Here is a 12629-nt window from a genome sequence, read left to right on the forward strand (position 1 = left end):
AAAATCAAGAGTCAGATGCTTAACTGACTGAGCCACCCAGGTGCCCTCAAATGAGAATTTTAGTAAGTGATACATTTACCACAAACATCAGTTTCAGTAACAAAACACATAGAATGAAAAGTTTCCAAATTCCATTATCAAAATGATCTCTTATGAAAGAGAACATAAGTCTCTTTCAGAGATATTTTTCTTCATGTATGGTAAATATGTTATATGTTAAATATGTTATTACTTATATTAAAGAAACATTTTAAAATTACATTGCTACTTATCAGCCCTTTATCATCATAGGAAAAAGCCAGCAAATACAGAAAAAACTTTTTTCCAAAAAAACTGTTACTTATATTTACATCTGGCACATTTTATAAATGCTTCATAGCCAATAGCTCAGATTCCAGGCTCAAAATTTCACTCTTTCACAGTTAGGCGACTACAAGTATTTTTTCTAGTCTATATTCCAGTTGATTAATATTTGTTCATCAGCATTTTATTAGCTTGTTTTTTTATTAATTGATTTAGCCAGGCATTTATCATCTCAACTGTGAAATGTCTAGAGAGTGTTTATACAGTTTAATTATTAAAAAACTTATAGCTAATCTAAAATATACTTGCGTGTCATAACTTCCAGTTTATATTTCATTTTCTGAAAATTAGATATAAATTATGTATCACTAAAATTTGTTCGGTGATCCTATTGCTTATCTCTATCTTAAATGCAGATGATATTTCTAATTTTTTTTGGAAAATATCAAATCAGTCCTTCATTATTGCTATTATGTGCTGAGCATGGTGCAAATCAAAGGAGTATGTTACAAGGACCTAATCCTCCTGAATTCAGAATCTGGTATAGAACACAATACTGTTAGCCACAGATACAAATCAGCACTATAGGCTCTCTTTAGGAAATATTTGAATATGAGTTCCAGTAGCATTTTAGAAAATAAGTACTGTGCATTTATAATAAATGAGTACCCTGAAATGATCAAAAAATATTCTCTGATGAAGAAAGACTGGAAGTACTACCTTTAAAAAGGTAGTAGTATGGAGAAGTGCAGAGGAGAGAAGAGATTCCTCAGGGACAGGATGTCAAGGTGAGGGACCATACACAGAAATGCTAACCATAGATTGTGGGGACAGTGAACCGACCACTGAAAGGTGTGTAAAATGCTGGCAGTCAGAAGACAGGTTGAAGCTGGGTCAAAAGTGTTAACTTACTTGTACGTCCTATAATGAAAGTCTTGGTTAGAGATGAACTCTTAAAACCTTGGAATCCTCAAGTTTTCTTGCCACAGAGGTGCCTCATAGGATATGGTAGCAACAAAATAATGTTCAGATTTTGTTGGAGGAACAAATTAATAGTAATCAACAAAAACTGGGGTAAATATCACATTTAATTATTTTAAAAAGCTTAAGCGAACTCATGACTCAAACTTCAACATTACCAAAAGGTTTTTTCCATTGAGTAGCACATAGGTGCTTCCTTTCTTTGAAAGTGGAGACTTGAGTTAAGCAGGCTTGTTTACTCTTAAAATACAGGAAATAACTTTCTATATAACCAGACACTAACTTGCTATACGTTCCCAAGTTCTCCAAGTTGCTTGTCACCTTTTCTTTTATTATTTAGGTAAAATTGTCTTAAATCAACTCTCTATGGTTGGATTAGGGGAAGATACTTTGTTTCCAATGTCCTCAGAGATTACTGGGGATTTGGAAGAAAGGTTGCCTATATATTTCTCCTAAGGGTCTCAAGCTCTAAATTCCTACTTCAGGTTCTATTTCTCTCTTCTGGATTTGTTTTTCTTCTTCTTCAGTCCACTTTCTACATGATGCCACTCCCCAGAAGTCACTGCTTTCTTGTTACTTCTGACAAGCCACCTCTTCTCAGGGACCATGAACTCAAGGTTGTATGTATACCAGACTTTACTGAACATGAGGGGCAATAGAGGAGACTCAGAAAAGAGTTTGGCGAAACAACGTTATAACAAATATTTAAGAATGTATTCTTAAAGTTTTGTCACACGTTTCTGCCTCTAGGAAATCTTCCCTTATGGTCCCTTTATTTATTTATTCTTTATTTTTTTTTTTCCTTATCGTCTCTTTAATTCAAGGACCAACCATCTACCGATGTAGTAGTGGTCATACACAACTAGTAGTATATTCATGGAGCACTAGACCAGTAGTAATAATGATAGCCAACAATTACTAAACACTTTATATGGATAATTAGTGTTCATACCATACTAACAATGTAAGAGAAGTAAAAACAAATACATTCTGAAGACAGGTAAAAAGAAATGCAAACAGATTAATTTTCCTTAAATCTCATAGCAGTGAAGCATGGACTGGAAATTAGAAAGTAGATTACAGAGCATGTGATTGCACTGACATACTCTACCAATACCATATTTCTGGGTTGGCTCCATGGTATGTGTAGCTATAAGTAAATAATTTTTGCAGGGACCATATATATCTACAGGAGTTTGTTTTTGTTTTTGTTTTTGTTTTTGTTTTGTTTTGTTTTTTACTGTATCAAAAATGCACAGACCCATGTGAGATAGAGTAATTTATTAATGAAAATTTAAAATAATGAATAGGAGTGAGGTTTTTATGTATGTATGTATTTATTGTCCCATAAGTGCACAGGAAGATTCTTTGTAGTGTATTAAATCATCTTTTCAGGCCTGTGGACCATCTACTCTTCTTCTTTATTGTCAAGTGTGCTATTTCTTGCTAATTTCATAACTTCTACCGTAAGAAAAAAAAACTAGCAATATTATTACACATAATGGAATGGCTCTTCTCAGCCTGTTTGAATTGAAACTGTAAGGACCTTTTTGTCTCTAAAGTACTCAAATGCCATTTTTTTAATGCTGTCTACACCATTACTCATGATACTGTATCATTCATTGTGCCAGGCATGAATACTAACTTCAAAGGACTTCCTTAAAGATTGTTACTTTGTTTTATTGATAATGACCACACGTACAATCTTATTCAGAGTATGACAAAAATTTGAATGAAAAACAGATTTTTTGTCATGTTATATTTACTACTGTGGTTTATAAAGTACATGTAGAAGAAAACATCTTCCACCACATATTCTTTTAGATATTTTAGGCAATAATCATTGCATTTTTATTTGCTTTCAATGTTTATTTATTTATCTTGAGAGAGAGAGGGCATGTGCATGCACAAGCAGGAGAGGGACAGAGAGAGAGGGAGAGAGAGAATCCCAACCAGGCTCTATGTGGTCAGTGTAGAGCCCAGTGTGGGGCTTGATCTCACAAATTGTGCGATCAGGGCCTGCACTGAAATCAAGAGTCTGGCACTTGACCAGCTTAGCCACCCAGGCGCCCAGTCATTGCATTTTTAAACTGTAATCTCTTTCAATGCTGACATTCCACACTACTTTTGTACAACTCATCACATAGAAGGGGGAATGGAGACCAGGTGAGGGGCCTGAATGAAGCTAGAAGAATGTCCCCAGTCACCCAAGTAATGCCTCTAGCTCAGCTTATGAACTACCCGGGAAAACATGAAATCACATTGATCAGAGGCAAGCATATGACATTGTCTAGAAGAGCCTATTGGTGTTATGGAGCAACAAGGCCTGAAAAGCCTTCAGAGAATATGGGTGTGGCCATCCCAAGAGACAGCCTGAGAGGGGTCAAGGAGCCTGACATGGGAGTGAGTGGATTACCCTCAGTGACCAGGCTGGGAAACACACAAGGTAAAGGGTGTCTGTTACCTACTCAGATACCCTTGGATGGTGTAGTCAGAGGCAGCTCTTTAGGTGGAACATGGTGGGGCAAGAACGATGGCATAAGCCTACATATGCAACTCAAGCCCCGGGGTTAGTGTGGGCAATCAATAATCCAGAGACTTGCATTCTTTCTGTGAGTGACAATGACTCAAAATTCACGTATCATCAACAACCTCCATCTCAGGGAAGAATGCTGCAGGTAGGAAACAAAATTCCCAACAAGATTCCCAAAGGAGGCTTAACCATTATTCTTTAGTAGTATCAGAGTTTTGCTATCATGTGAATATGCTATTGCTAATGATAAAATAACTAATTCAATAAAGAAAATCTGACCTGCAAAAAATAAAAACTCAAAATTAGATTAAACATACTTCATTGTAAAAATGTGTTAAAATGATCACCTCATTATAATAAATAAATAGATAAATTGATAAAAAATGAGTAAAAAATAAATGAATGAACGGATGCACCAGGATTCAAAACAGTTTTCCAATTCCTACTCCAAATCTCTTGGAAGTAATACACACTGCATATATTATTGATTCTTCTAATGCTCATGACAAAAGGCAATGCATAATTTAATTTAAACTGTCCACCAACTCTAATGAATCCCATCTAGCCTCAGCTCTCCACCATGTTACTCATATTTCAGTCATACCACAACCAGTTATTCTGTGATATAGCAATACCTTTGTTTTTTTTTTATTTTTACCATAATAAAATGTTACTTCTTCATGTAAACTTAGATTTGCATCAATGAATGCTCTTGTCCTTATACTAACCATCATTACACTTCATTGGGGAGGGGGGTATAAATGGAGGAGGCAAAGTAATTAAGATCCTTGAGAACTTTTTGATAACAAAGACATAGATTTGGCTAATATATATGTCATCTGTGTTTTTATTTTTATTTTTATTTCTATTTTTTTTTATTTTTTATTTTATTTTCATTTATAACTTACTCCTGCTGGCGATGAGACAACATCCTTGCTTTCTATTTAGACAGGACATAGGTCTTCTAAATTCACTTCTCATTTTATTTTAAAATAATATACAGGTAGCTGGTCAATACTGCCCAAAACAAAATTTGTATGTTCTCTTATTCATAGACATTTTTTCCCTACATGTTGAGAGCACTGGTCAAAAAAAATTCTTGAAGAAGACGGCCTCATTAAATAAATAATCATCAACCTCTTATCTTCTACTGAAATAAATATTAAAATACCTGAGGGATTTGAGAAACAAGTATATCTTAACCATCTTCTAGCCAATACACTAGCTTGGCACATGGTAAGCATATAATGTGCACTCAGTTATGGCTGCAGAATGACTAAATAGGTAAACAAACTGTTCATATGATTTCTGTAATAAATTTAACTTTCTGTCTTAAATATCATTTTCTTAGCAAAAAATGAAAAAGACAAAATTTCTTATAATTTAGATATTTCCCTCCCTTCCTCTCTCTCTTTCTTTGTATTTTATTTCTTTTTAAAAAATATTTATTTATTTATTTTGAGAGAGAGTGAGTGAGGGAGCAGGATAGGAGCAGAGAGAGGGAAAGAGAGAATCTCAGGCAGGCTCTCGGAGCCCAACATAAGGCTCGAACTCAGGAAGTCTGAGAGCATGATGTAGGCCAAAATCAAGAGTTTGACACTTAACCAACCGAGACACTCATCACCCCCTTTCTTTTTTTTTATAGAAGCATTTGTGATGGTTCACTTTTAGCTCATATAGGAAAAGCTGACTGGAAAATAACCTTAATGGACTTAACTCAGGAAAGCTTGGAACTGGTTTCCATAATCTGAAAACCTGGACCTAGGTTAAAAATTCAACATTTTTTCTAACTTTTTGGAAACACTCAAACATGAATTTTAGATAACCCAAACCAAGTGGACATGGAGGACTAGCACTAGAACTATGGGTACATTTTCAGAAGGCAGGCTGTTCCAGGGCAATGAGCTAAATGGGTAAGGGGCATGAAGGAATCTACCCCTGAAATCATTGTTGTACTATATGCTAACTAATTCATGGGGATATAAAGTACAGTATGGCAACTATAGCTATTACTTCTCTATTGCATCTTTTAAAGTTGCTAAGCGAATAGATGTTAAAGGTTCTCATTACAAAAAAGTTATGTTAGTATGTCTGATGACGGATGTTAACTGGACTTATTGTGATCATTTTACAATGTTTACAAATATCAAATCATTATGTTGGACTTTTGAAGTGAACATAATGCTGTATGTTAAGTATACCTCAATAAAAATAAGAAATAAATTCCAACGGTGGGGGGTAAAGGCAGGCTGTTCCATTTACAATAAATGTAATCAATGGTTCTGACCTCTACTAGACTATGAAAATTAAAATAAGTTCCTACTCAATACAATATAGAGATGCAGCAGACTCTCTTAGTTATGTTCCCAGCAAAAATTTTGCATCTTACTATTCTTTATTTTAGTCAATATCAAGCCCCAAGCCCAGAGTGAACTATGATTGGTGATCCCATTCCCTTTGCCCGTGATTGAACATGTCATGGCATTCTACATATTAGAATGTTGGTATGCATTACCTGGAGGTGCTTCAGTCCTCTCATACCCATGAAGTTTTCCAGAAATACACTAGGAATGACAGAACAGAAAGATGGACTCAGGTCTTTAATAATATCATTGAACCAGTAAATTAACAGTAAAAGAGCCATCCTTCCCTGGATCATTCTTGTTACTTAAGGTAATAAATCTCCTTACTGTTCCATCCAATTTTTTTTTCCTGTAACTTATACCAGAAATTATCCTCATTGATAAAACATACCTATTAAGAAGACTTATTCCCATTGCTAAAATCTTACATAAATGGCTTATTAATAATTAACTAATTAATGGATAAATAAAATTATAGACAGTAAAACAGTGATTTGAGACTTACATTTATATATTCATATAAAATTCATTAAACATATTTTGTGTTACACATGTGAAGTACCATAAATCAAAAAATATTAAACAAGAATTTTTTTCTACCTAAAAGCATGAACAAATGCTGTTGTAAAATGACAACCAAGAAGTATTCGAGCCATGGGTAAACTTGGCCTCAAGATCGGTAATGCGAAGAGTTTACACATTTATTCTCGGCAAATGGATCCTTTTCAAGCTTTGTCTACATGCAGTTGTTTGACTAAATTGAATATTCAGTCAATTTATTTTTCAGACAGCATCTATTTCTTCACCTGTAACTTGGGAAATCTACAAGCAGTTTTTGAAGAATAACAAAGAATGAACATTCCAAAGTAAAAAATCTACCAGAGACTATGCTGAAAAATAAATATATAAGGAAAAATGGAAGAGAAATCAGATTGAATCCAAGCAGCTGACCAGGTAATTACCAATGACATATAAAATTTAATTCTGGACATATCCTTACCTATGACTAATGACATTAGTGTTAGTCATTAAACAGCTGTGTGGTATTGACCAAATAATCACTTGTCCAGGTAGTCTTAATTTTACTCTTAAATCAGGCAGTTGGAATGTTGATACGTGATTTGGTCCCTTGGAAAACTGCCTTTAATTGAGGAAAGGTATAAAAAAAAAGATAATTAGAACTCACTACAGTATTTTCAAGACATATGTCTCTACATCCTAAGTAAGGGCCTCCCTACAGACATTTCATTCAGGAATTAGTATCCAGAAAACAAGCAAGCAAGCAAACAAATTTTGCTCCCTTTATACAAGTGATTTCTTTTTAGCTTAAATGAATTAGGAATCTCAGAATCAAGCATGTTTACTCTTTTGATTTGCCCAAAAAGAACCTAAAGAGATAAATTTGAAAGTGCTATCTCCTTAGCTTCCGCCCCCACCCCACCCCCTGCCCAAAGTGTTATTGAGATGTAATTGACATATAATGTTAGGTGAGTAAGCTTAAGTTGTAGAGTGTGATGAATTGGTACACATATATATTGGGAAATGGTTACCTCTATAACGTTAGTTAACAGATTTACCGCTTCACAACACTACCATTTTGTTGTTGTTGGTGAGTACATTGGAGCCCTATTCTCATAGCAACTTTCAATTATACAATATTGTTAACTATGGTCTCATGCTGTACTGTAGATTCTTGGAAATTACTCACCTTGTAACTGAAATTTAGCACTCTGACAATCATCTCCCATATCTCCCACCCCTTCGTCCCTGCCAACCACCATTCTACTCTTTTGAGCAATGACAGTAGAGAAGTACTCCTGACTTTGATTTGATCCAATATTCACTTTCTTCTTTCCGGTACACTTCAGTTTCCTCATCTGTATAATTTAAATGTATGTCCTATATCTACTCTTGCTAGTATTTGTGGATTGAGAGCAGATAGATGCCTGAGTCTCCTCAATATAAATCAATAAAATATGCATAAACTGGGTGACATCTTTGAATTTTTAAAATTCCATTTGTCTGTTTCAGCTTTCATTTAATTAGATGCTAAAAAGTTGTGATTATATATTTATTGATATTGATATTTCAAAGGAAGCCACTTCATCTCCAGACTTAAAAAAAATCAAAGAACATCATTTGAAATAAAAAGATTAGTTGTACTAATCCAAACTTGTCATTACTAAAGGTAATTAAGAAAATAGCTAGTTAGAAAACACATGTATATGTATATATTTTATTAGCTTTAGTTTTTCTTCCTTGTCTGTAAAACTAATGGTTATTTTACCATAGTATATTTATTTTTCTAAATGTAGCAATATTTTTAAAAGGTAATAATTACAACTTGTCATGTCCTGATTTTTTCTAATGGCACACTTTTAAAGAATTATTTAGGCATGGGCAATTTAATTTCCTTAATCATGTTCATATATCAGTGATGCATGCATTGCTATGTATCTCACAGTTTTAAAGGAGAATATTTCTCCAAAATGTGTTCCACGTGGATAAAATATAATGCCACTTCTCAACTGAAACATAAACAAATAAAACTAGACTCAGGAAATCCTTCAATAGAAAATTAAACTGCAAAATTCTATTTGTCAGATTCTCTTCCAAATCTTTAATCTTCTTCGACATCCCACAGAGTCCATTTCAAATGTGGGTATCAAGTTCCACCTAAGAGAGAAATATATTAGTTGAACTGTATCACATAGCATTTAAATGTAAAAAAAAAATCAAATAGCATACTTCTAATTTCATCAGATGTTTTTAGTGATATGACTAATAAGAATTACAAAGAATGGGTATTTTATGTAACATGAATCCTAATGCTCTTGAATGATTTTTTTTTCCTCCAAGACCAAAGCAGAATCAGTGATTAGTTCAGGTTTAGGGAAAGTGGACATCTGGCACAACACTTCTATTACACAGCTATTCCCCCTTGTCTGCAGCTAAAACTCATAGGCCAATTTTGGCGTGTGAGTCCATTTCATTTTGCTGTAACCACATCTTCCTTTCTTCATGTGCTAATTAGTCTATTATCTAAATTCCTACTTAATCCTTATGAGAATATATTACGAAAACTTGTACAGTCTTTTATAGGCTCCCCACTTCTGTTTCAAATATTTGAAGATTTTAATTATTCTGCTTTAAAATATTTTGCATGCATTTTAGAAAAATGACTTAACCCAAGAGAAAAAAAATGTTGCTACCTTGATGCTTTTCTAATATTAATATATCTGTATAATGGAAATAATTAAAATGCACTTTTATTTCCCTTTTAAATTATATCCCATTGACAGCTGAATCATGAGGATAACATTCCAAAGCATGTGGGGCACTTGATCCCTTTAGTACGGTAGTAGTTTGAAATCCAGCGTTCAGAGGAAGAAAAAGAGATATTTCAAATTCCTGAAGAGCCAGTCGGAAAGATTTAGAGCAGAGAATTCCAACACAGAATGAAGCCTATGTCAGTCGGGCTATGTAATGTTTACTCTTGAATAAAGGACAATATGACATGGCAGAAATATAATGCCTTCCCCTTCTCGTGTGGACTAAGAGAAAACAGAAGAAAAAAGAGTGAAGGTAAGTGACCAAACTTATTAGTTCTGTTCTCTCATTTCTTGGTTTGGTGTTAGATAAGTTGAGTTGAGAATAGAGACACAAGGACTCTCTCCCTTTGTCTCTATCACCTTCATATCTAGCTAGCTAGCTAGCTAGCTATAATCTTCTCTCATCTATCTAATCATCTCCTAAGAGGAAGTTAGGGTTACCCAGAATAGGCAGACAAACCCATTAGACTAAATCTATGATCTCTACCTGAAATGACAAAATGACAACATACTTGCTGAATAGAAAACGCAGAAACAGAACTTGGAATGAAATGTTTTGGCTGGTGAGAAGAGATAAGGAGGAAGATTGAAAGTAGAGCATTCAACTGTACAATATGAACACTCTTTCCTTCCTATAGCCCACTTCCTCTGTCCCAGAGATCCATGCTTCTCCACATATTGCCAAGAATTTGCCAAACTGTTGTAGAAAGAAAGAAGAAAGAAAGAAAGAAAGAAAGAAGAAAGAAGAAAGAAAGGAAGAAAAACAGACCATAGATCAGGCATTTTCAGAACTTGAATTTTGTCATTTACTTAAGATCTGTAAAGTGAAGGATATGACTGGGTTTAATCATCAGCCAGAAGAAAAGGATTATTGCTGACAATTTCGAGAAATGTGAATATTTTTAAAAGTAATCTCTATACCCAATGTGAGGTTCAAACTCATGATCCCAAGATCAAGAGTCGCATGCTCTACTGACAGAGCCAGCCAGGTGCCCCAAGAAATGTAAACATTTTAAGCCAAATTCTGTTTGGAAAATTTCTTCATATCAAAGTTTTAAATACTTAAAAGTTGCTTATGTAAATGTATTCTACAGACATATTTACAATTCCTTATTTCTTTAAGGTTATTAAAATTAGAGAAGCAAAGTAATATGACATTTATGTGTATGAGCTCTTGAGACAGACACCATGGTTTTGAACTCTGGCTCCAACACTTACCAGTTGTGCCCCCTGAGTTTGCTCTATCACTCAGTGCTACAGTTTCCTCAGCTGTAAAAGTGAATAATAATGATTCCGACTTCATAGACTTGTAAGGATGGTACAGGTCACTACATAGAAAGTACATAGGATAGTACTTTCTCCATAGTATTACTCAGTATCCATGGGGCATCATAGTAAGTCAAGGCACATTTTAATAATTTGATATATATTACCAAATCATCTAGAAATGAGGTGTGTTTCCATTTTTTGCTTCAACAAATGAGATATGAGAGATCACTTTTCCAACATTTTTAACATTTCTTTCTTATTCATTGTTTTTCTTCTTTGATAATAGGGTATAAAGTATCATTGTGCTCAAATTTGCAATTATTAGTAGCCTTCTTTTCACTTTTTTTTTCTTTATATGTTTTCTCTTTCTCCTTTTTACCCATTTAGGGGGCATCTATGTGTGTTTTTAAAAATCATTCTGAAAATGCTTTTTAAATTAACAATGATATATAAGTATTCATAGAATAAATGGCAAGTATTTCAAGAGCATTTTCATCTACATTTTTTTCTGGTGCTTTATTTTGTGCATGTAGTTTATATTATATATATTTTTCTTTGTGATTTCTCTTTTCCTTTATGATATCACTTTTATGTTGTGATATAATCTGATCTCAATATATTCTCATCTCCAGTTTACAGCTTCAGTTTTTACAATTAATTATGTTAATCATTCTGGAATTTATGCTGTAATATGACATGAGGCTGGGGTATACCTTGATTGTTTTCTAATTAGTTAGCCTATCATCACAACTCCTCTGACATTGTATATAATCATTACCATTTGTTCTATCTTATCTTGACTGTCTCATTAAGTTGTCTGTCATTTCCATCTGTCAGTTAGTTCTTCAGGCAAAATGATGTTTTTAAAATGCTTTTGTGGCTTTGTATAATGTATTTGATATTTGTAGGGGAAGGTTCCTGCCCTCACTCTTTTTTTTTTTCTTTCCACTTAATTTCATATTCCAAGAGTGTGAGCATGCGTCCCAATCCTTCATCTGAAGTGGAGTCTTCGGGGAAGGGGGATTTCTGGAAAGATGTGCCTTTCTTATTAAGAAAAGAGGGAGAGACAGACAGAAAGAGAAAAGTGAACAAACAGAAAGCCACCTTCTTAAATTCCAGATTGGACCTGGTCATATGAATATGTTGGGCTTCATCGACAGGAAAGTCATTGCGTAAACAATAGAATAATATGAAGGTGACCTAGAATCCTGATATTGTTAAGCAGCTGAATTATATAACCCTTGAACTACCTGCTTCAGGCTTCTTTTAATATTGAATAATTAAAGTCAATAATAATACATCCTGCTCCTAAAACATTCTAACTGGTATGATTTCTCTAGTGATATTGCTGAATTGAAATGTTTTCATTAAATTAACTGGTGATTGATCCCCACCCCCACCCCTAATTCCTACCAAGTAAAAACCAAAGTCCTAAGGTCAACACTCAGAATTCTTCAGAATCTCTCCCCTATCTTTTTTCCAGCCTCATCTCTGGCTGCTTATTCATGGAACTAAGTATTCATTTCATCTCCCCAGATTATAGCTTCACATGCTTGCAGTTAATTCTAGCTAGAACATCTTTTCTACCGTGCCTTCCTATTGAAATTTTTTCTTGTCTTCAAGAATAGACATAATTTCCAACAGAATCATGAACATGTTTTCTCTCACCATAACTGAAATATGATGGCTCTTTACTCTGAGCACCGACAACATTTGGCTTATATCATTTAAATGGCACTTTTCCACATGACAATCGAACCATTTACAGCCACACAGCTTGTTGTCTACACTAACATGAATTTAATATTTTACTGCTTGCAATTAACATGAATCTAATACTTCAGAAAT

The 12629-nt window shown here is 34.1% G+C and overlaps 1 long non-coding RNA gene across 1 annotated transcript; it reads left to right on the top strand.

The window, feature by feature from the left end:
• The first annotated feature begins 6971 nt into the window (after nucleotides 1-6971).
• LOC122198347 lies at nucleotides 6972-11988 on the top strand. The gene is made up of 3 exons (XR_006192948.1): nucleotides 6972-7134; nucleotides 9483-9765; nucleotides 11749-11988. It is a non-coding gene; the product is annotated as an uncharacterized LOC122198347 (long non-coding RNA).
• Nucleotides 11989-12629: the final 641 nt, after the last annotated feature.

Source organism: Panthera leo, chromosome C2 (assembly GCF_018350215.1).
Source record: "Panthera leo isolate Ple1 chromosome C2, P.leo_Ple1_pat1.1, whole genome shotgun sequence".
NCBI classification, from domain to species: Eukaryota; Metazoa; Chordata; class Mammalia; order Carnivora; family Felidae; genus Panthera; species Panthera leo.